At 35.4% G+C, this 25,532-nt stretch overlaps 2 pseudogenes across 1 annotated transcript; both read right to left on the bottom strand.

Moving 5' to 3' along the window:
- Positions 1-2,940: 2,940 nt before the first annotated feature.
- On the bottom strand, positions 2,941-3,951 carry LOC144329400 (radixin pseudogene; annotated as a pseudogene). The gene has a single exon (XR_013412725.1). The product of XR_013412725.1 is annotated as a radixin pseudogene (transcript).
- A 313-nt stretch (positions 3,952-4,264) lies between these two features.
- The window catches only part of LOC704618 (radixin pseudogene), a 51,183-nt pseudogene continuing 29,915 nt past the window's right edge, over positions 4,265-25,532 (bottom strand).

The following is a 25,532-nucleotide window of genomic DNA, read 5'->3' as shown; positions in this document are numbered from 1 at the left end:
AGGACATTACGCTAAGTGAAATAAACCAGTCACAGAAGCACAAATGATGTATGATTTGTCAAATTCATAGAAACAGAGTAGAATAATGGTTTCCAGGGTCCAGTGATGGAGGAAATGCAGAATTGCTTTTTGATGGCTATTAAACTTCAGTTTATTTAAAATGAAGAAGTTCTAGAATTTTGCTGCACGTTTGCATATAGTTAATAGTATACTTAGAAATTGTTAAGAGAGTAAATCTAATGTTATGTGGTTTTCTTTCCCCAATAAAAAAATTATAACAATAACCGAAAGAGCAATAACGTATGACAAAACGAAATGAGAGGAAAAACAAAACACACGCACATACATATACATACATGTACACATACAAAAATACACAATGGGGGCCGGACCTGGTGGCTCACGCCTGTAATCTTAGCACTTTGGGAGGCCGAGGCAGGTGGATCACCTGAGGTCAGGAGTTCGAGACCAGCCTGACCAACATGGAGAAAACTCGTCTCTACTAAAACTACAAAATTCACTGGGTGTGGTGGTGGCACACACCTGTAATCTCAGTTACTCGGGAGGCTGAGGCAGGAGAATCGCTTGAACCCGGGAGGCGGAGGTTGTGGTGAGCCAAGATTGTGCCACTGCACTCCAGCCTGGGCAACAAGAGTGAAACTCCGTCTCAAAAAAAAAAAAAAAAAAAAATACATACTGAGTTCCAAACACTAATGCTTCTGAAATATTTATTAGGTGAAGAGAAGCATTATTTGGCAAATTTGCATAAAATATTTCCCAAACATATGTCCCCCTTTCAGAAAAATATGTCTTTACAAAGAGATTTCCTGAAATCTATTATCTTGCATGTATCAGTAGCAACATTAATCCACTTAATTTACAAAAAAGGCAAATATTATGTTTAGTATATACATATATACCTTTTTCATTCTAATAAATATAGACGCATTTTGTAATTCTAAAGTTTTACTCTTGTTAGAGGTTTTTGTGAAAAATAGGAAAAGTATGTGTAGCTATGAATGTCAAAAATAAGACATTTGTTTTTCATTTCCTACAACTGCGAGATGACGAAAAATGAATTTATATATAAATATATTCATGCTGTATACCATATTTATAAAACTCCACAAAGCATCAGTCTTTAACTAAATAGTGAAACCATGTATTCCAATATTTCACAGCATTCTCCATAGTTTTCTGTGCAACTGTCGAAGTGTTCCTTCTTTTATCTTCTGTTGAAATGCTTTATGGAGATTAAAGCTTAACTTCAGAACTTCAGAGTAAGCAGCAGAGAATGAAATAGCTTGGAAGAGACAGAGATGTGCAAAATCATAAGCTGTTTCTAAAGATGTATGGCAAAGCACAGGATTGAAAATTGAAGTTGAATGTGGCAACTTAACAGACACAGAAGAGTTTTTCTTTATACAGTACATCCAAATTTCTTTTAGAAGATGTTTTTTGAAAGAATTCTGGTGACGGAAAAATTATTTGAAACTTGGAAATAAGGCAAAAATATGGGCAGCAAGTCCACTCGATGTCACATGGTGATAATGGCCATCTGAAGATTATGTAAAGAAATGTATTTAATTTGTATTAAATCTTAATGAATTTATATGTATATATAAGAACAAATGAGTTGAATAAAGTTTACAATTATTGTTTTTATAGTTTCATAATTTCATAAAACACTTGAATGTACCTTTTGGAAACTTATACTTACACTGCCAACTGTTACGGGATATTGTGAAAATATTCATATGGAAATAAACTGTTTTCTCCTGACAAATCCAGTATATTCTTAGGCACATGTCTTTTAGGTACATGTCTGCCTGAAAGTTCTCATACTTTGAGAATAAAATCTGATTGGATTAAATTCACATTCTCCGGGAAGGAAATGGCCTACAATTCTTGACACCTTTATTTCTGAATTTAGATAGATAACAATAGAGACATATTATTCAGCTATTGACACGATTTCTTAACATCTAACTTTATCAGGGCAAAAGGTATTTCTTTATTATTTAACAGATAGGATACTATTATATACAGCCTATCATACACTTGCAAGGTCAGAAATGGACCTTTGTATTTTATTAATGTTTTGGACATTTTTTTATTTGAAGATAGGAGAAATTATTCATTCTGTCAACTTAAAAGGCATAACACAGCAGTATTGATTAAAAATAGAAGACATTTGACGAAAGATAAGAGTTAAAACAATTCATACCTTAATTTAGGCATTTATTAAACTTTCAAAATGCACTAATATTATTTGACAGAAATCATTTAGTTCTGCACTTGCCATTGATTACATTAAGGTTATAAAACTTTCAAAATGCACTAATATTATTTGACAGAAATCATTTAGTTCTGCACTTGGCATTGATTACATTAATGTTCTCTACAGCTTTTTAAATCTCTCAATATAATTCTAAATATAAACCTGCTAAATAATGAATATTGGGGTTTAATATTCATGACGTTAATCTCCTCCAAAAATTAAACCTTGAAATCAAGTTGTCTCCTTTCAAAAGCATTGTTAGGAAGTTAAAAATTTGACTAAATAAAATAAATTGATTTTTTAAGACAAAATAATGGTCAATTTGATTGAAGTTTTACACTGAAACATTTGTTTTGTTGTACTGATAGAATTTTCCAAGTGAATATAACACATAAAATAGAGAAATAGTAACTAAATGGGAAGAATGGTATATTTTTAAAAATCAAATTTTATGTAAACATTGGAATTTTATCTTTCATTTAATTTATCAGTATTTTAATGCACCTTACATTTGGCAATTTGGTTTTACCAATTTAATATTTCAAAAAATGTATATAATTAAAACATCATAAGAAAAAATTCATTCACACAGCCTTTTTCATTATTTTTTTGAAATTTATAGATGACATGATAATTGTTCATATTTATCTTTAAAAAAATCAGATTAAAAACCTCAAATTGGTTTCATCTATGACTTGAACTAATGCTGAACTTAATGCCTGAAGTTGCTTCTTAACACATGTATTTCTCTATGTTTCTGTTACATGTTCTTCCTCGCTTCTATGGTTCATTACCCCTTCATTTGATAATTCAGCACTAGTCTCAGCATTATTCTCATCATGTTCATTATGTTCGTTTTCTGTCGGAGGAATGACTGGTGGTGGAGGTGGAGAGGGGGCAGACATCACAGTTTTTAACTCTTCTTTGGTCTTTTCCAAGTCTTGTGGGGTTGCAAAAGCTTTGTGTTGCCACTCAGTAGCTTCCTCTTCCTTTTTCTTCTTGGCTTCTTCTAGAAGTGCAATCTTGGCAGTGAATTCAGCAAGTGCTGCTAGCTGCTCCTGATTCTTCATCTGGTCGGCAGCTTGTTTTGCTATGGCAGACTTCGCCTCTTCAGCAGCTCAATGCTCCTTTTCAAGCCGCTCTGCTTCTTATTTTGCTCGTTTTCATTTTTGATCCAGTTCTAGAACTTTTTGAGTCTGTTCTTCTAGTTCTTTCTGGGCTTTAATTGTCAGTTCTTCAATTTATTTTAGACGTTCCATTAGCTCTTCCTTTTCACGTTCTATTCTTTCCTTTTCCTTTTCTGCTATTTCTCTTTTCTTCTTTTCATTCTCTAATTGTGCCCTTTCCAACTGCTTCTGATGTTTCTCCTCCCTAGCCTGAGCCTTCATCTGTTGTACTTTAATAGTATCAGGCTTCCTTCTTTGCATGTATAGTTCATAGTTTCCCATATATAAGGCCAAAATCCCCTTATTGATTCTCAGATGAGGTGCATAAAAAACAAAATCAGGTGGCTTTTTGTCTATTGGCTTTATAACAAACTTTTTGTCATTAAATGAAATATTTCTGATTTCACTCCAGGGAAAACCAATTTTAGGTGTTAACTTGTCATCATGCTCATAAACATTCAGACTCAAAGCATCAACACCTAGCCATAATTCAGTTCCCTTTTTATTTTTATTCTGATATTTTTTATTTTATTATTTTTCTTTTTTTTTTTTTTTTTTTTTTTTGAGATGGAGTCTTGCTCTGTCACCCAGGCTGAAATGCAGTGGTGTGATCTCGGCTCACTGCAACCTCCACCTCGCGGGTTCAAGTGATTTTCCTGCCTCAGCCTCCTGAGTATCCGGGATTACAGGCACAAGCCACCAAGCCTGGCTAATCTTTTGTATTTCTAGTAGAGACGGGGTATCCCTCATGTTGGTCAGGCTAGTCTCGAACTCCTGACCTCGTGATCCGCCCACCTCAGCCTCCCAAAGTGCTGGATTAAAGACATGAGCCACCATGCCCGGCCCCCTTTTTATTTTTTATTTCAAAATAGTTGACACCATATATTTCTAGATCTTGTGCAATCTTCAGCTATTCCATCAAAGAATCCTCCCTTAGCATTACTCTATGTTCTTCATGCCCGTTCTGTATTCTTTCTTCCCACTGTTCTTTTGTTAGTTTGTGTTGTTCCAATACATGCTGGGGTAGGAGTCTATCATTAGCCAGGTAGCCTGGCTTATGAATCTCTTTATTATAATCTCCACACTTGGTTTGGACTGCACAGGAAGCCAAAATAACTGCTGCTTCTGGCGGGCAATACATTTCATCCTTTAAGATGGCTTCTTAAACTTGCAGGAAGAGTCTCTGGATTATTTCTTGAATTAATTCCTCAGAAACATCTTCAGGAAAAATTTAGCTCTAAACTTGAACTGTAAAGGATTCTCTTTTTTAACATCTTGCTGTGTCACCTTTTTATTTAGTTTAAGCCATATAGGATAACCTTTGCTGTCTACATACAGCAGCCCAAAAAAACAGACCTCACGCTAACCAACTGTTTTCACCACCTGGTCAAAAAGTTGTTTGCCAGTTGTATTGGGCACATAGTGATGTTCTTCATGCTGAGAATGTTAAAGCAGTTCGTGATAAGTACAAGAGTCTGCAACAGATTCGACAAGGCAATACAAAGCAGTGTATCGATGAGTTTGAAGCAATATGAGAGCTGTTATTTTGCATATATGTTCTGCATAAGCTGAACCACCAACAGAGAAAAGCAGGCCTTTGCGGATATGATGGAATGCATCCCACCTTGTCAAAGCACTTATACCAGTTTGACTGTGCTAGCTAAAAGACAAATTTAAGGGGAGCTCTTCAGCATTAAGGCAGTATGATATCATGCTTGGTTTTCTTTTACTTTTGGTCCAGGGAATGGAGAATGGTGTTCCATTGCCTCCTTTCACATTCTTTCTTTTTCTTTCTTTTTCTGTTGAAGATTAACACTAATTAGCATGTCTGACAAATGCGTATGTGTGGTTTCAGTTCTATGTACATTTTAAAGGATAATGGTGAACATTTTAATGGGTTTCCCTTGCCTCTACCATATTTAACCTGTATATATTTCCACATTCTGTCTCACTCACATTTTCTCAGTATGCCCTTCTCATATCTGCCATGCCCATAGCCATAATTCCACCATCATACAGATCAGGCAGTGTTTAAAATGACGGTAGGTAGCAGAGTGGACAGTCTTGGATCATTATGTAGAATAAGGCTATGAATGATGAAAGAGATTAGAACATTTAATAATATATGTACAGCTGGTGGTTAGTTTTTTAAATCCAAATTTAATTACCTAATTGGATATTTGATATTTGGTTATCTAATCACAGTCATCTATAACAGCTACACTGATTGGTGTATTATCTCCTGTAATCCTCTGATGGCTTTTTTTGCCTACCGTTTCACAGAGGTTTGGACAGCAGTAGTAGTTCCCTAGGACAGTTTATTGATGAAACAGTCTCTGTAAGAGTTTTAAAGTTTTGTTCTTTTTAGACTGATTTAGAAAAACAGATGATTAATAAAAGAAAATATACATTTGTTGGTAACTGATTTTAATTATTTTTTAAAACCTGGACCCTTCTGGAAGGGCAGCATATAAAAATGTCAGTCCTGAGGAGGGGACAACAATATTACCTCACTACTACACCCACGATGACTGGTTGTTCAAACACAATGGAGTGTGTAAGCTATATGTTTTATAATTCATAATGATAGTCTCAATCACCGAGAAATACTTTTGAAATTTCATTTTTCCTCAGAATATCTTAAGAGTGCTAAATTTTTAGCTGCCTTTTTATTGAGCCAAACTGTGGGATTCTGATTTGCGTTAAAATTGTAAGCTCCTCACTGATATACTATCATCCTGGAGGGGTGCTGTATGGCTGAGGAAGAGTGAGAGAGAGAATAAGAGAGAGAGAGTGTGTGTTTATATGTGTGTGTGTGTGTGTGTGTGTGTGTGTGTGTGTGTGTGAGAGAGAGAGAGAGAGAGATGCTAATCTTGTAGCATATGAAGAATGTCTGTACCTTGACATGATAGTTACATAATCAATTTAGTATATTTGGTTTCTAGATCACTGTGCTTATTTTTTTCAATATCTAATTAAAATACTTAAATTTGGTTTGTTAATTCTATTTTAGAAATTATAATTTTAGTTTATATTAATTTCAATTATATCTTACTGAAGAAATCTTTCCAGTTAGGAGGCTCTAATATTCACATGTTCTAATACTTTGTTTATTGTAAAACAGCTAAATTTGGAGACACGTAAAGCCTTGTTTACTCTATGTGGTTCAGCTACTTTCCATTTGGTATTACACACTCAAATTTACATTTATCTATTAAAATTGCCATTTTATTAAACATTTTCATGCACAGTCGATTCAAGTTGTGTCTGAAAATAACACTTGTGCTTTTTTGATTTTGCTGACTTTGAAAGGATTAATTTGGGCAGACATTATGAAAAAGAAAGGTCGCATTTAATATATTTTTTGAATTTTGTAGAACAAAACATAGCTGGTGAACCTTGAAGTGACTGTTGTACCACGGTTGTGCACATGCTTCAGAATCCTATGGAAGAGAATGTTTTGCAGTACATCAAAGGAATGGATGGTGGACCCTACTATTCGTGTTTTGAAACATAAATGTTCACTTTAAAGAAACTGCCATAATAGATAAAAACCTGAACTTTCATTGGATTTCCTCATTTTGAATTATGTGCACTACCATGGCTACATCAGTTTGATACAGTATTGAAAAATTATCAGATATATTTTGCTGTTTATGATCTATTTGTAGATTAGGATTAAAATGAATTTAATCCATTTTTTAAGGCTGTGTGAATTTTTCTAAACAAGAACCATTTGCAATATGGATTTTCCTTCGTTTGTTTGTTTGTTTGAGACGGAGTTTCGCTTTTGTTGCCCAGGCTGGAGTGCAATGGCACGATCTCAGCTCGCTGCAACCTCTGCCTCCCGTGTTCAGGCGATTCTCCTGCCTCAGCCTCCCAAGTAGCTGGGATTACAGGCATGTGCCACCACCCCCGGCTAATTGCAATATGGATTTTCAAAGAGATTAAACCAATTATAACTTATTATTAACAGTCTCGAGCACATGTTCATATAGTCAATGTAAAAATGCACTAATGAGTATTTGGTAAATCCCAGTAGGCTTTTACCATTAGCATAATTTTGTGTTGTACAATTAAGTTACAATTACATCTCTAATTTTGGATAATATTCATTGGTTAACAATAAAGTGACAAAAGCTTATGCCAAAAAAGGCCTCAAATTAATTGAACATATTTATGGTGTACAGTATGATGCTTCAATGTGTGTATATATTATATAACAATCAAATCAGGGAAATTACAATATCCATGACTTCAAACATATTTTTTTTGTGGTGACAACATTCAGTCTTCTATCTTGAAATATATGCTGTATTTTTATTTGCTGTAGTCACCCTACTGTGTAATAGAACACCAGAATATTCTTCCTGTCTAACTGTAACATTGTATCCATTGACCAACCTCTTCCATTCTCCCTCTCCTTTCTACCCTCCTCAGCCTCTAATAACCACTATTTTACTCTCTAAATCTATAAAATCAGCCTTTTTAGATTCCACATATGAGTGAGATCATGTGGTATTTGTTTTTATATCTAGCTTATTTCACTTCATATAATGTCCTCCAATGTTCATTCGTGTTGCCACAAATGACAGGATTTCATTCTGTTTTATGACTGAGTAGTATTCCATTGTGTGTGTATGTATGTGTGTATGTGTATATATGCACAAATCAGGGAAATTATCGTACATATGTATATGTACATATACACATTTTCTTTATCCACTTATCTATAGATGGGCATTTGTATATTGGCTATTGTGAATAGTGCTGCAACAAGCATGGGAATGAAAATATCTGTTCGACATACTGATTTCATTCCCTTTGGATATATACCCAGTAGTGGGATTCCTGGATCATATGGTAATTCTATTTTTAATTCTTTGAGGAACTTCCATCACCAATGGTGTTTCAGAGTTCTCGTTTCTCAATGGCCTCACCAGCATTTGTTATTTTTTTGTGTTTTAGATAATAATCATTTTGACTGGGGTAAAGTAATATATCAATGTGGTTTTGATTTGCATTTTCCTTATGTTTAATGACATTGAGAATTTTTTCATGTTATCTGTTGGAAATTTAAATGTGTTATTTTGAAAAATGTCTATGCAGGGCTTTTTTTTTTTTTTTTTTTTTTTTTTTTTTTTTTTTTTTGACTTAGTCTCGCTCTATCGCCAGGCTGGAGTACAGTGGCATGATCTCAGCTCACTGCAACCTCCACGTCCCAGGTTCAAGAGATTCTCCTGCCTCAGCCTCCCCAGTAGCTGGAACTACAGGCGAATGCCACCACGCCCAGCTAATTTTTGTATTTTTAGTAGAGATGGAGTTTGACCATGTGACTAGGATGGTCTTGATCTCTTGACCTCATGATCCATCCGCCTCAGCCTCCCAAAGTGCTGGGATTACATGGGTGAGCCACTGCACCCACCCTGACTCATTTTTTAATCAGGTTATTTAGTTTGATACTATTGAGTTGTTTGTGTTCCTTATATATTCTAGATATTAACCAGATACATAGCTTACAAATACTTTCTCCCATTCTGTAGGTTGCCTCTTCACTCTATTGATAGTTTCCACTGCTCTGAAGACGCTTTTTAGTTTGATGTAATCCCATTTGTCTATTTTTGCGTTAGGCGTCTGTGCTTTTGAGGTCTTATACAAAATATCCTTGCCCAGCCCAATTTCATGAAGAGTTTCCTCTATGTTTTCTTTTAGTAGTTTCACAGTTTTGGTTTTACATTTAAGTAGTTAATCCAATCTGAGTTGATTTTTGTGTATGGTGAGAGATAGGGATCTAGTTTCATTCTTCTGCATGTGGATATACAGTTGTCCCAGAACCATTTATTGAAGAGACTGTCTTTTCCTACATGTCTATTATTGGCATTTTTGTCAAAAACAAGTTGGTTGTAAATGCATGAATTTATTTCCAGGCTGTCCTCTGTTTTATTGGTCTGTGTGCCTGTTTTTATGCCAGTACTGATCTGTTTTGTTTACTGTAGCTTTGTATATTTTGAAGTCAGGTAGTGTGGTGTCTCCAGCTTTGCTTTTTTTTTTGCTCAAAATTGCTTTGGTTGTCTGAGGTCTTTTGCATTTGTACATGAATTTTAAGATTGTTTTTTCTGTTGCTGTGAAGAATGACTTTTTTTTTTTTAAGAGCCTCACTCTGTTGCCCAGGCTGGAGTGCAGTGGCATTATCTTGGCTCACTGCAACTTCCGCCTCCCAGGTTCAAGCGATTCTCCTGCCTCAGTCTCCCTATTAGCTGGAATCACAGGTGCCCACTACCACACCCAGCTAATTTTTGTAGTTTTAGTAGAGACAGGGTTTCACCATGTTGGCCAGGCTGTCCTCGAACTCCTGACCTCAGGTGATCCACCTGCCTCGGCCTCCCAAAGTGCTGGGATTACAGGCATGAGCTGTCACTGGTATCCTGATAATGATTATATTGAATCTGTAGATTGCTTTGGGTAATGTGAACATGTTAATAATATTAATTCTTCCAATCCATGAACAGGGGATATCTTTTTATTTATTTGTGTTCTCATCATTTCCTTTATTTTCTGAGACAGTATCTCACTCTGTCACCTATGGTATAGTGCAGTGGCATGATCACAGCTCATTGCAGCCTCAACTTCCAGGGCTGAATCGATCCTCTCACTTCAGCCTCTTGAGTAGTTGGAACTACGGGCATGCACCACTATGTTCAGCTAATTTTTTTTATTTTTTATGTTTTTGTGGAATCAGAGTCTCACTATGTTGCCCAGGATGGTCTCAAACTCCTAGACTCAAGCAATCCTCCACCTCAGCCTCACAAAGAGTTAGGATTCAATTTCTTTCATCAATGTTTTATAGATTTCATCATAAATATCTTTCAGCTCCTTGGTTAAGCTTATTTCTAGAGGTGTTTTTTTGTTTGTTTGTTTGTTTTCTTTTTCTTCTTCTTTTTTTTTTTTTTTTTGTAGCTACTGTAAGTGGAATTGCTTTCCTGATTTATTTCTCAGATAGTTCACTACTGGCATAGAGAATAGCTACCAATTTTTAACCACTCTTATCTTCACTTCACAGTTGGCAAATAGTTTTTACATTCATTGTCTCCATCTTTATCTACTTAAGTTGCCTATGACATAGTTTGGACAGGTAAAATTATCGCCACTTTTACATTTTGAATAAATAATCTCAGGCACAAAATATATAAATGACTTTCCTTAAGATTGCTATGTAATCAAGTGGTGGAGTCAGAACTTATTCTCCAGTTCAGATCTTGAATAGAAGGCCCTGGAACACACAGTTTATGTTTAGAAATAGTTTGTTATCATAACACAATACCTTCTTTAAAGCATTGGTAATTTAACTTTCTTCTAATTTATTAGAGCTTGTAGTTTTTCTATTTTATTCAATTTACTAAAATATTTCATAAGTGATAACTAAGATTTTATATGGAGTCAAACTGTTCTGTTCCTCTAATGCTTGGAAAAATGAAATATGACCAGCTGTTTGAATGTACACATGAAAAATTTCAATGTGTGTATAAGGGAAAATTCTGGTGATTCCAAGGATGAGATAATTAAATCAATTTACCTTTGCAAAGGGAAACTGCTCTGGGAATTATTTAAGGTGGTTAAATTGCATAGCTTTCCCTCCACAAGCTGTCAACACTAAAGAGATTAAGACTTCATTTGCAAGCTTTATTTTTAATGTAAAATGGCAGTAATTGACATTTTAAAACTGTATGGTACAGTACTCTACATGACACAAGCAGAAACTTGTACAGCTTTGGAGCCTAGCTCTTGTACATATTTGCTCCACTTGTCTATTACAAGATCTGGGGTGTTTTTAGTAGTTGAATCTTTTAAATATTATCTTCCCTATTAGAATGCAAAAACACTGCTTGTGATGATACTAAGGAAAATCAACTTAAGGACACAGAGTACACATTACTTTTGACTCCTGATCCTCCTTTAAAACTGAAAGAGCTTGTACTCTCAAAGTATAATATTCTATGAACCACTTGCCCATTTGCATAATTTGCTTTTCAGTGCAAAGTATTAGGCCCTGACCCAGATTACCTCAAAGTGAATTGTCAGCAAGCCAATAAAATATTGAGCAGATGGATGTCATTTTTCAAAATTAGGCTTTCTTTGACAATAATCATTCTTGATGTTCTATGATAATAAGAATCAGTAGGAAGAATTCATCAAGCATTTCCTTATGTAGACAAGTATATAGCTTACGTAGAAACCAAAAGATGACTGACAAAAAGCAGAAAACTCTTCCTAATTTCAAAAAAGAAATGTGGGTACATATATATGTGTATATATATTATATATATAGTAATACAGCTCCTTGAAGTCCAAAAAGACAATATATTTCTCTTTGCTAAGCATATTACAGAATCCTTCCTTTTTACTCTATATGTGAGTCTGGGAAGTTTTCATGTCCATTCCCAGTTTCTATGCATTGTAGTTTTGAAGGCATAAAAAGATAATCGTATTTTATAAAGAACAATCTGCCTCTTCAATTAATGCCCCATGCTAAATTTGAAATTTACATCCTACACACCACTCTGGTTACAAAATAATTAATTTGATTCAGATGTTTAATTAAGCATGACAAGGAGGCTTTAGTTTTAAGTTAAGAGAGAAAAAAAAATGAAAGAGTTGCCTTGGAAAAGCCTAGAGCATATTTTGCAGAGCATCTTGGAACAAACAGTTTTAACTGAAAGACTTAGCCTATTCCTTTGATGACTTCATTAACAAGTCAAAATATTCAGACCCATGAGGCCTATGACAGAGAATACTCTAGCAGCTAGATGTAGGACACATAGAATTTGGGCTTTTTGATCAAATTGTAATAAATATATTTAATTAAGCAGGCTTTGCCTGGGGAATTAAAAGAAAGAAAAGAAAAGTGCCTCTTATTTAGTTTTTGAACCAATGTTTCCTCATTCTATGTTAACTGAAAGGATCTTTTATTTATAGATACTATTATGACCTCCATAATACATCCATTATATACATATTCACTTTCTTTTTGCTCTATTTTATTGTACAAACTCTTTTTGTTGATGTTCAAAACTGTAATTAAAGCCAAGTCTTCATGTTTTCCCCTTTACTAACACTTACATTTTGTTGTAAGCAAAAGAACAAAAGAGTAAATCTTATCATGGTGATTTATTTGATACTCAATTTTAGTGACATTTACATCTGTACCCACACAGAATGGGAAGAAATCAGTGAACATTCACAGAAATGGCATAAATGCAAACTTGAATTTTTAAAAATGCAATATTCATTAGACAATCTGCAATTGTTTTTTGTATTTTTAAAATTTTCATTTACAACAATACTTCCTGTAGAATTATAGTCACTGTTAATAAGTCACAAAATGTCAAATTGGCTGATGAATGTTCTCATATCAAAGATTTACAGCAGTAGCTATGCTCAAAGTTGAAAGATGTTTTTAAACAGGCAGCAGTTTTATACAAATCCTTACAAATAACTCATGGATACAAAGTCAGGTGATGAACTTCATTTAATAATATTCAACTGAGGGAAAGGAGGGAAATCCATGGTAGTCACAGATGTACATGGCATGATGTTGAAATCTCAGCTCCGGGGAAGATGTTTCAAATCCCAGAGTTTCTGATTTTCTCACATGCTCTATTTCTCCTCTCCAGCCCTCCTAAAAGCCCGTGAAAACCCACCACTGTTACTAGTGGCAGAATGTTGTATCTATCACCTAATATCTGATAGAAAAAAACCACTTGAACTATTGTTCTATTGACACAGTATTCCTGGTGTAACAGTAGGTTGTGTGACCATTCTCCATCTATCTTCAAAAATGTCTTAGGATTTGAATCTAGTCCAATCTTACCTGCAACATTAATTCAAGGAATCATGGGTGTGTGTTGGATTCTATTAAGTCTTTCTGAATACTGGGAACTATAGACTAAGCACCTATATTTCATTGTCAAAGTGGTTTATCAAGTGATGAGTAATTAGTATTGACGAGATGCAACTGCACCAGAAAATAGATATCAATTTTGTACTCTGAAGGAACTATGTGACTAGCAAGGTATGAAAGTCAAAGAGACTTCAGAGCTACTTAGTTTCTGGAACAGAAGTGGTCTGTGCCAATCCAATCTCATCTAGTAAGATCACACATGTTCTAAGGATGGAGTGACCGAGGCATGGGAATTTGTGCTTATGAATCATAAAACGATGATTATGTTGTTGCTGTGCATGCTGTGTTGCTGCCTGCCCTGTATTCCTTCTGCAAATTAATAAACTTGATGTTGGGTGAAGTCTAACATGTCTCATGAGTTTGTCAAGCTGAACTTAGAGCACTCTTTCTGGTTTATCAGAGTGGACACTGTATACATCTATTTCATTGAGCTTCTACTTCATATTAAAAGGGTATCTTTGGCTTTTCCATTTGATTTTAGTTTTTCCTGCTTCTCATGCTATTCTTTTGGTTTCAATTCAAAAACCCCTGCTCCTTCTCCCATCCCTTAAACTTGTAAATTTGGCACTGAAGTGAATGGATCAAATTGTTAGACTTACACAGATCTGGATGTGCATCCTAGCTTTGCAACTCAAGGGCAGTTTTAGGTAGTGAAAATTAGTTAACCTTTGGAGATTCAATTTCTTATTGGTATACTAGGTCCTATATATCTCATAATTTTATTTAAATTGTATAACACCTATAAAGTTATTTTAAATGGATAAATGGCTTAATGAATGAGAACAAACCAGTAAATATACTTACATGAACTTATATGTTGCAAAAATTAAGAATAACTGCCATCTATCTTTGTATCTTATAATACCTGAGATGGAGGAGCCCTGTATCAATTAAGGACATATACTGTGCCATATATTTACACAGATTATATTATACAAACTGTCAGTATAAACACTATATTCATTTTATACAGGAAAATTAGAAGCTTTGAATTTTTTAATAATCTGAACTTTATTAAATATGATTGCTAGGATTTGAGGACAATTTATCAATTTTATCAAGAGCATTGTGTCAATATAATCATATTTAATTTTCAAAACAACCCTATAATTACTGTTATTATTCCATTTCACAGATGAAAGAAGTGGATATTTAGAAGAATTATTAGCATGTAATGGAGCAAGTATTAAAATCCAAGTGTGTATGACTCTAAAGTGTATAATCTTTCAGTTAATAATGCTGCTATGAATGAATTCAGTGACTAGAACATAACATGGAAATGATATATATTTGATGAATGACTACATAACACTTTCATAGTTTGCTCTTTAGGAGTAATATGATTTTATTCTCATTCTCTAGTGGGAGTGCCACTTCAATCAACCTGTGGATGATACAAAAACATCTGGCAGATATTCCAATCACTTTATATTAACATTATTTATTATAGAGAGTTTTCAGCACCTAGAACCCCTAAAATAAAATTCAGAATGTCCTGTGTTTGTCTAAGACCAGGCATAACAAAGGAAAAATATTCTGATTTTACATGTAAGATTTTTAAGTGCTTCTTTTAGATAGAGATGAAACTGTTATTTTAGTGAATTATATTTTAAAACACTGCTACAACATTGATTATAATACCTTGAAAGGTACAAAAATTCAAATATTTCAGGTAAAATAGGATAGCAGACAATTACATTACAGAAAAGTGTGGGAGAACAGAAAGCAGAATTTCTTTGATTGACATAGAAAACTTTGAATGATGTAACAAAGCCAAAGATAGATGTTTAAAAAAGATTGTATAAGACAAAGGGGAAAAAATGCTATTTGTCATAGGATGAATTGTGTCCCCCCAAAAGATATATGAAGTCCTAACCCTAAGCACCTTGGAATGTGACATTACTTGGAAATAGAGTTTTTGCAGATGTAATCAAGTTAAGATAAGGTAATTAAGGTGAGCCTTAATCCAATATAACAAGTGTACTTATAAGAAAAGGGAGAATCGCTTGAACCTGGGAGGCGGAGGTTGCAGTGAGCCGAGATCGCGTCACTGCACTCCAGCCTGGTGATAGAGCGAGACTCCTTCTTAAGAAAAAAAAAGAAAAAGAAAAGTGAAATGTCAACACACACATGCACAGAAGAATGCCAACTGAAGACAGATACATGAGAGACGACAGCCATGTGAAGATGGAGGTGGAGATTGGAGTTATGCTGCTACAGTGAAGAAACGCCTAGGGCTACCAGAAGTTGAAAGAGGAAAGGAAGAATTCTGACCCAGAGGCTTCAGATGGAGTGTGGCCTTGCTAATATCTGATTTCAAACTTCTGGCCTCCCGAATTTTAAGACAATAAATTTATCCTGTTTTAAGTCACCAAGTTTGTGACACTTTCTTACAGCCACCCTAAAAACTAACACAATATTTAAAAAATCTTCATTGTAAAGAAAAATATCTCTACACTTATCCGTTCATGGACCAGAGTGTACAGAGTTATTTTGGAGTGGAGAGTTGTGAAACTCTCAATTTTCACTCTGTAAATATCTTAACATGGGTATGTTCTCATTCTTGACAAAAATTTGAAGTGAGAATGAAATTTTTTTCACTGATTTATAAATGTGTGATAACATGATTTTTCTTTGTCTTCAATGATAAATATTTTTTCTTATTGCTCTGTTTATTCGAATATTGATCTACTAAGAGCAAACAAAGGTTATGCTAATCTATATATTCCTCTGAATTACCAAGGTTATTTCAGGCCTTAGCCTCAGTTATTTGATGATTCTTTTAAACTCACATTTCATTTTGATGTGTGGTCCCGACCAGAGAATATGACCAGAACACAGTGGTTTAAATAGCATGAATAACTTATTTGTATAAGTTACTTATTGCTGTGTAACAAATTACCCCAAACTTTAATGGCTTAAACCAACATGCATCGTCTCACAATTACTGTGAGTCAAGAATCCAAACATGACTTAACTGGATCCTCTGGCTTTAGGCTGCTCTCGAAGCTGTGGTCATCTACAGACTCAACTGGGGAGGATCTGCTTCTTACTATATGTGTGTGTGGTTGTGGCAGGATTCAATTCTTTGTGGGCTCTGAGATTGAAATTCCTCATGAGCTGTTGGCCCAAGTTTTTCCTTGTTTCCCTCACATGTGGACCTGTCTTTAGAGCATCTCACAACATGGCCACTTGCTTTATCATCAAAAGGGCAAGAGAGAATAACAGCAAAAAATAGAGTTCCAGCAAGGTGGAAGGAACAGTCTTTTGTAACCTAATCAGACCAGTGACAACTCTTCACTTTTGGCATATTCTGTTCATTAGAAGAAAGTCACTAGGTCCAACCCACATTCAAGGAAAGGAGATTACACAGGGATATGCGTACCAGGAAACAAGGATCACTGGGAGCCAAACCTACCATACTCTTGTGTGATCAAATGATAAATATGCCTAATATTATTAAATGATACCTATGTATTGAAATAAAAAATAATAAATAGCTCTTTATAAACTGAAATCAATAAGTAGGTATAATTTTCTTATGGAATACTTTTTAATAAGTAATACAGGAATTACATAAATTGCAATGAAAAAGTGAAAGAGACTGAATAAGAATTGCAGGTTGGAATTTTGGCAAATCACATATCAATGCCAAGCATTTAGCCAAGAGTTTTATATATTCTGTATTGCATGAGAGCAAAAGTTTTTAAGTCATACATCTATGAGTTCATATTCAGGGTCAACCACCACTTACTAGTTGTTTTTTCATCTGTAAAGTGAGGGTCCTAATTCCTGCACATCAGATATTTAAATCTGACCTCACATATAAGGTACTTAACCTGCTTAAATAATTTCATGAGTATTATTATTTTAAGATGATTATTTGCTCTATAATAAAAGACTTGGGAGAATGGAGTTATTTAAACAGAAGAGGTGTTTTCATATCAGTGAAAATAACTATTAATGTCAAGAGTAACACTGGGCAGAGGTAGAAGCCTCATTTATGTCAAACAAAGATGCTAAAAATCATTATACAGGTAAAAGTTCTGCCAGAAACTGAAACAAATGGAGCTCAAGGTAAGGACAGGAAACAAGTTTGGGGAGTTGACAGTTCATTCAGGTGTAAAGAGATAGAATCGTGAAATGTTGTAGTGATCCTGACAATGATGTCCTTTTACCTAGGGATTGGTTTTATTGATGTTCAAATACAAGACAGTTTTTGGCTCATTTCATCCTAAATATTCACTTTGAAATCAGGTAGATTGTTTGCCTCCACGAGTCAGTCCAATTTTTCATTCCTCCCATATCCACTCCATGAGTGGTTTCTTTCAGTGGTAAGAAGTGGAACACTGGGGATGCGACACAAATTTGGAGCGATGAGATAGTGCCAGAAAAGGACTTCTATCCATTTCCCTTCAAATGTTTCCCTTATTTGGTTCTTCATGGACTCACTGGCCCATGGACATAAGACTCTTTGAAAGAACAATAAGTACACATGTCCTACTATTTGCCAGGCATACTCATGAATAACACGTGTACCATATTACTTATGACTTTATGAGTCAGTGAGTATATCATTTGTATAGAAGCGAAATCTGAATATGAGAGGAGTCAGGAGACATACCTAAAATCATATAACTTGTCATTAACAAATATTGGGATTAAAAATAGGTTTTCTTGCTCCAAGGAATATGAGTTTCCACTACAATCCTTGTACTTATAAAATGCTAGAATTAGGGTCAGATTTGATTGATTTAAGAGATAACCAAATCATTTAGGTTAAAACAATTTTATTCAGTTAGTGTTAATTTGCATTTGATTTATATGTGTTTCCATGTTGCATTTTTTTTCCACCCAACACAATATAATTAATATTGCACACTAATTTTTGCAACTTGCATGGCGAAGCCAGAAAATTCAAACTTATAAGCACCATCAATCACTAGGTTGTTGTTTCCTTATGCACAACACAATAAGGAAGAGAATGCCATCATATTTTTTTTTGTTTCTGAATACTTTAAAACTCTAAAGAAAATAAATTATATTTTCTCTTTTTTATATGTCTAGTGTGTTCTTTTAGTAAAACCACAAATGAAGAGTCTATACATGTATTTAATCTTATAAAATGGCAAGGTAGATAACCCAGAAGCACATAGCTACTGGAGCTAAATAGATAAACTAAAGAGAACTAGAATAGCTAAAACAAGTTTGAGAAAAGAAGTAGCTTAGAGGACTCATACTACCTGATTTTAAGACTTGCTATATAAATATAGTATGATACTGAGAGAGATCGACACATAGATCAACGGAACAAAACAGAGAACAAAAAAGCAGACCCACACCAATATGTCCGATTGATTTTTTTTTTTTTTTTTTTTTGCAAAAGTGAAAATGCAATTCAATGGAGGAAGGATAATCTTTCCAACAAATGGTGTATGACAGCCCTAGGCAGAAAAAGAACCTCAACCTAAACCTCAGACCTTATACAAAAATTAATTCAAAATGCACCACAGATGTAAATGCACCCAATGTAAAACTAAAAAACATTTAGAAGAGAATATCAGAAAAAAGTTTTATGACCTAGGGTTAGGCAAAGAGTACTTAGACATGACACTAAAAGCACAATCAATAAAAGGAAAAAAAATGGATAAATTGAGCATCACCAAATTAAATTTGTTGGCCCTGCAAATATCCTGTCAGTAAGATTAAAAGAGAAGCCTCAGACAGGGAAAAAAATTGGAAAATCATATTTCTGACTAGGACTATTTAAAAAATATATAAGGAACTCTCTGAACTCAACAGTAAGAAAATGAAAAATCTAACAAGAAAATAAGCAAAGGCTTGAACAGACACTCCACCAAAGAAAATGTTAGACATGGACTTAACTGACTAATGAAACAGAAGATGAGGATTTCTAGAAAATATCTGTTTTCCTGAAATGGGCACTACCCTCTTCTTTCTTCATATTCCTAATCAGAAAATGTATGCAGTGTTTGGAAGTACAGTATCCACCCTGAAATCAGAAAGACAAAACTCACTTGATTAGGATGGTGGACCAAGAAGACAAAAGAAAACTGATACTTTGATGATACCGAGTTATTGTTTCCCCTATATTTCCGCGTTATTTCTCCTATATTTAGAGTTAAATTTCCTCTATTTCCCCTGAATATCTTTCCCAAAATTGTAGAAAATAAATACATCGGCAATGTGAGTTTTCTGTATTGTTTGAGAACATTCAATTCTGCTCTAAGGGACAAGAAAACAAATGGAATAGATGAAACTTATATGAATTTTTAAGCATAGATTTTAAGTTAAGCAAGTAGCTTATGAAATTAGGTGAAGATCATAGGATTTGTTAAGAATCAATAAATAAGTGTCTTACAAGCCATAGGCAAATTGCATAAGATGTGTTAACTTTACATATTAACTTAGTAACTGGTTGAAGAGTTTAACCCCTGGTTAAGAACACATCTGTAATTTTTCAGGTCTAACCATAGGCAATTATAAAGGCTTTACCTGAAAGGCCTTGCTAGGGAAAGCCCCTCTCCCAACACGAGACTTGCTGCACAGTCAATATCTCTTTTTTTTTGGACAGAGTTTCACTCTGTCACCTAGACTGGAGTGCAGTGGCACGATCTCGGCTCACTGCAAACTCTGCCTCCCAAGTTCAAGCAATTCTCCTGCCCCAGCGTCCCAAGTAGCTGGGATTATAGGTGCCTGCCACCACGTCAGGCTAATTTTTGTATTTTTAGTAGAGAAGGGGTTTCACCTTGTTGGCCAGGCTGGTCTCAAACTCTCGACCTCAAGTGATCCACCCATCCTAGCCTCCCAAAGTGCTGGGATTACAGGTGTGAGCCACCATGCCCAGCCATATTGCCATTTTTGAAGGTAGTTGCAGTCAAGATGTAGGCCCTTCTGCAGGTCATGCTCTTTCACATATTTATATTCCTTGCCCCAGTGCCTTCATTCAGAGGTCTCCTTATCTAAGGCCTTGGGCAAAGACCTTCTTTAGACACCTCTGCCAAGGCCTCCTTATGGGAGTATGGAAGGGAAATCCTGAAGACACAATTCTCCACTATGATTCAGTACTCAGAACTTCCCACTCAGCCCTTCCCCCTTGCTTCCTCTCAACCCCACATCAGGGTCCATAAAACTGGAGCCTTTTGTCCCAGGTTTCCTCAACAGTGAGATGATGCCCACATTTACTCCTGTTCACCTGACCTTTGATTGGTGTGCCAATCACAGAGAGTTGGTGATTTCTCCAGGTTTAGTCTCTTGCTTATACCATCACAGGAAGCGATTAAAGAGCTTAACTCTCATTTTGGGCTTATTTCTCTAATCAGCTACTTGGACACCTAATCAGACACCTCAATGGTCAGCACTCTCTTTCTCCTAACACTGGTAAAACATATACACATGGAATATATAATGGAAACAAGAAAGTTACTTATAGATAGAAAGGGATGGAAAGGCAAAGTCATAATAATGTCAAATTTGAGCTTATGTATGTGTCATCCGTAATCAGTCACCCAATATGCCCCCATTCTGACTCCACATGACATCTCCTTAAGCAACACACACACACACACACACACACACACACACACAAACACACACAGCAGAGGAGGGGAAGAGAAGAGGTGGAGGAGGAGGGGGAGGTAGAACAAGGAGGAGTGGAGGGCAGGAAGAGAGAGAGAGAGAGAGAGAGAATGCCTCTTTATAAGGCTAATTGGTGAGCTCGAGCTGATGGCCAGGTATATGTATCTGTCCTTACACAGCTTCTATAGAGCAAGCATGTATCTGTCACAGGAAATTTCTTTTGACTCATTTACTCAAAACTCAATGATTGTCCTCATAGCCAACTTTCAGAGGAAGGGAGATGCAGTAGAGATAGAGAAAGGCGTATGAACATTGCACAAACCATGATTCAGGCAGCTTCTGAAGGTGGAAAGAAGTCCTTCCTCTCCCATTTCCTATCAAAAGTATGTTAAACAAACTCCCTTCTCTCAATGTTAACTCTATGATGTAAGTGGATTTACTAAAATGTGATTCAGGTACCATAATTTGATCTGTTAATCTTTTGCTTCTATGGGACATCTGGTAAAGCTAGCCTGGTATGTATGTGGATGCAACTATTGCACCAGGGCTATTTCCCAGGTAATAACAGTTAATACAAGAAAGTTTCCTTTGAGACTTACCTTGTTTTTATATGTAGAATATTAGCTGCCATTCATTAAATTTTTTCTGCAGTTACGGTTTTAATAAACTTTTTAGCCCAAAAGTAAATTAGAAGACTGTGTTTCTCTCCTAATTCCCAGGCCACTACATTGAATTTTGCTCTTTTCTTGATATGTTCAGGTTTAAGATAATCATGGTCACAAAAATTGATATATCTACTACTTGGAATTTATGTCAAAGCCCTGTGTGACATGCTACATGGCTGATCTGTGAAAATTCCAACACTGTATAAAAAATTACTTCTTTTTCTAAATACTATTTCCCTCCCCTTTCCTTTATTTCTCTCATTAAATGAAACAATAATTTCAATGCTCTCTATCTTTCCTATTTTTACCAGTTGGTATATTGATTTGTAAATATTGATGTTTCCCTTGATTGCTTAATTTTAAATTTCTTGCTGTATTTGTAATAGATTCTAGAGGCACAAGTCTTTTATTTTTTGGTGGATTACACTATTTTAATTAAAATTTGTATTATGAGACAATTGTAGATTCACAAGTAGCTGTAAGAGAGAGACATCCTATGTTCCCTTTATCTATTTTCCTCCAATATTAACATCTTGCAAAGCTACACATTAGAAGAACACATAGAGGAAAAGCCCATGAAACTGGATTTGGCAAAGATTTCCTGCATATGATATCAAAAGCACAGGCAACAAAAGTAAAAATACACAAATTGGACAACACTAAACTAAAAAATTTATCCACACCAAAGGAAACAATCAACAAAATGAAAAGGCCATCCACAGAATGTGAGAAAACATTTGCAAAGCATATATCCAATAAGGGATTGATATGGTTTGGGCCAGGGCCCTGCCCCCCTGCCCACCACCAAATCTCATGTTGAATTGTAATCCTCAGTGTTGGGGGCGGGACCTGATTGGACGTGATTGGATCATGGGGGAGGATGTGGTGTCTCCCCTGCTAACTCATGATAGAGTTGTCTGGAGAGGTGGTTGCTTAAAAGTGTGCAGCACGTCCTCCTTCGCTCTCTCTCTTCCTCCTGCTCTGCCATGTGAAGAAGGTGCTTGTTTCCCCTATGCCCCACTGCCATGATTGTAAGTTTCCTGAGGCCTCCCCAACCATGCTTTCTGTACAGCCTGCAGAAATGTGAGTCAATGAAACCTCTTTTCTTCATAAATTACCCAGTCTCAAGTAGTTATTTATAGCAGTATGAGAACAGACTAATTCAGGGGTTAATATCCAAAATATACAAGGAACTTATACAACTTGATAGCCAAGAATAAATGACCTGACTTTAGAAGGGCAAAAGACCTGAGTAGGCATCTTTCCAAAGAAGACATACAAATGGCCAACAGGTATATGAAAAGGTGTTCAACTTCACTAATCACCAAGGAAATGCAAATCATAACCACAATGAGATATTATCTCATGAGGATGGCTGTTATCAAAAGTCAAAAGATAACACGTGTTAGTGAAGATGTGAAGAAAAGGGAACCCTCATACACTGTTGGTGGGAATGTAAATTAATGCAGCCGCTATGGAGAAGAGTATAAACATTCCTCAAAAAATCAGAAATAGAACTACCATATGATCCAGCAATCCCACTCCGGAATATATCTCTAAAAGAAATAAAGTCATTATTTTGAAGAGATTTCTGCACTCCTATGTTCACTGCAGCATTATTCACAATAACCAAGATATGGAATTAACCTAAGAGCCTGTTGATGGATGAATGGAAAAAGAAAAGATACACACACACACACACACATAGTGTACACACATACACTGAAATATTATTCAGCCTAAAGAGAATGAAATCCTGCTAGTTATGACAGCATAGATCAACCTAGGACATTATACTAAGTGAAATAAGTCAGACGCAGAAAGACATATACTACATGATCTCATTTATATGTGGAATCTAATAAAGTCATACTCAGATGCAGAGTAGCAGGGTGGTTACCAGGAGTAGAGGATAAGGGAAATGAGTAGATGTTGGTCAAAAGGTACAGACTTGAAGATATGAAATGAACAAGTTCTGGAGACCTAATGTATAGCATGCTGGCTATAGTTAATAATAATGTGCTGTATATTTGAAATATGCTAGGAGAGTAGATTTCAACAAAAGAGTAGCTACATGTGTTGTTGATGGCTATGTTAATTAGCCTGATAGTTGCAGTAATTTTACAATATATATGTACAGCAAAATATCATGTTGTACACTTTGAATATGTATTATTTCTTTGTCAATTTTACCTCAGCAAAGCTGAAAAAAAGCACAATGAGATATCACGTCATACCTCCCAGAATAGCCATTATCCAAACAAACAAATAGAAAATAGTAATTGTTGGTGAGGATGTGGAGAAATTGGAAGCCTCATGCACTGTTGATGGAATTTTAAAATGGCACAGACACTATGGAAAACGTTCTGGTGGTTCCTCAAAAAAATTAAAAATAGACCTACTACACGATCAAGTAATTCTTCTTGTAGGTATACACCCCAAATAATTGAGCAAGGCCTTGAAAAGATATTTGCACACTTAATATTTATAGCAGCACTATTTAAAATAGCCAAAAGGTGGAAGCAACCAGTGTTCACTGAGAAATGAATAAACAAAATGTGATATGTATATATATATGCACACACACAATGGAATATTATTTAGCTTTAAGAAGGAAATAAATTCTGACATATGCTACAACGTGGATGAACCTTGAGGACATTGTACTGACTGAAATAAGCCGGTCACAAAAAGCCAAATTCTGTATGATTTCACTTACATGGTATACCTAATCAAATCCATAGAAACAGAAAGTAGAGGCTGAGCTCGGTGGCTCACGCCTGTAATCCCAGCACTTTGGGAGGCCAAGGCGGGAGGATCACGAGGTCAGGAGTTTGAGGCCAGCCTGGCCAATATGGTGAAACCCCGTCTCTAATAAAAATACAAAAATTATCCGGGTGCTGTGGTGCGCACCTGTAGTCCCAGGTACTTGGGAGGCTGAGGCAGAAGAATCGCTTGAACCCAGGAGGCGGAGGTTGCAGTGAGCCGAGATCGCCCCACTGCACTCCAGCCTGGGCGACAGAGTGAGACTTCATCTCAATAAAAAAAGAAAGAAAGAAAGAAAGAAAGTATAATGGTGTTATGGTGTTTGCCAAGGGCAAGAAGAATGTGGAAATGTGGAAATGGGGAGTTTTCTAATGGTACAGAGTGTTAGATTTGCAAGATGAAAAAGTTCTGGAGATTGTTTGCTCAATGATGTGAATATATTTAACACTACTCAACTAACACACTTAGGAATGATTAAGAAGGTACAGTTTATTTTATATGTTTTTCATCATAAAAAAAAACCCTATAGTACAATACCACAACCAGGATCTTAGGAAACCAACATTGTTATAATCCACAGTTTTACTTATACTTCGGTAGGGGCGAGTGTATTTAATTCTATATAATTCTTTCACGCGAAAGTTCATGCATCTACTAAGAATCAAGATACAGAACAAAATAATCATCATAGATATCCCCTATTTTGCCTTTTCATAAGCACACCCACCTCCCTCCCAAAGAAGCTTCTTTCAGTTCCACCACCTTATCACACTCCCATGGAAATCACTAATTTATACTTTACTCCTGAAACTTTGTCTTTTCAAAAGGTTAAAAATGGAAACTTACAGAAAAATAACATTTTGACATTGGCTTTTTTTCAGGCAACATAATTCTTTAGATATGTATCCAAGTTGTATGCATCAATAGATTGTTCCTTTTCATAAATGGTAACTTTCAAGTCTTTCCAGTGAGAACGAAAAAAGTTGCAGTCACTTTAACAGGAAGTTTTTCAGTTTCTTAAGATGTTAGTCATTGACTTAGCATAGCATTCAGCAATTACAAAACTAGATTTCTACAGAAGAAATGTGAAAAATACA

Source organism: Macaca mulatta, chromosome X (genome assembly GCF_049350105.2).
Source record: "Macaca mulatta isolate MMU2019108-1 chromosome X, T2T-MMU8v2.0, whole genome shotgun sequence".
NCBI classification, from domain to species: Eukaryota; Metazoa; Chordata; class Mammalia; order Primates; family Cercopithecidae; genus Macaca; species Macaca mulatta.
The sequence above is the reverse complement of the archived record's forward strand: the minus strand, read 5'-3'. Positions and strand labels throughout refer to the sequence as shown.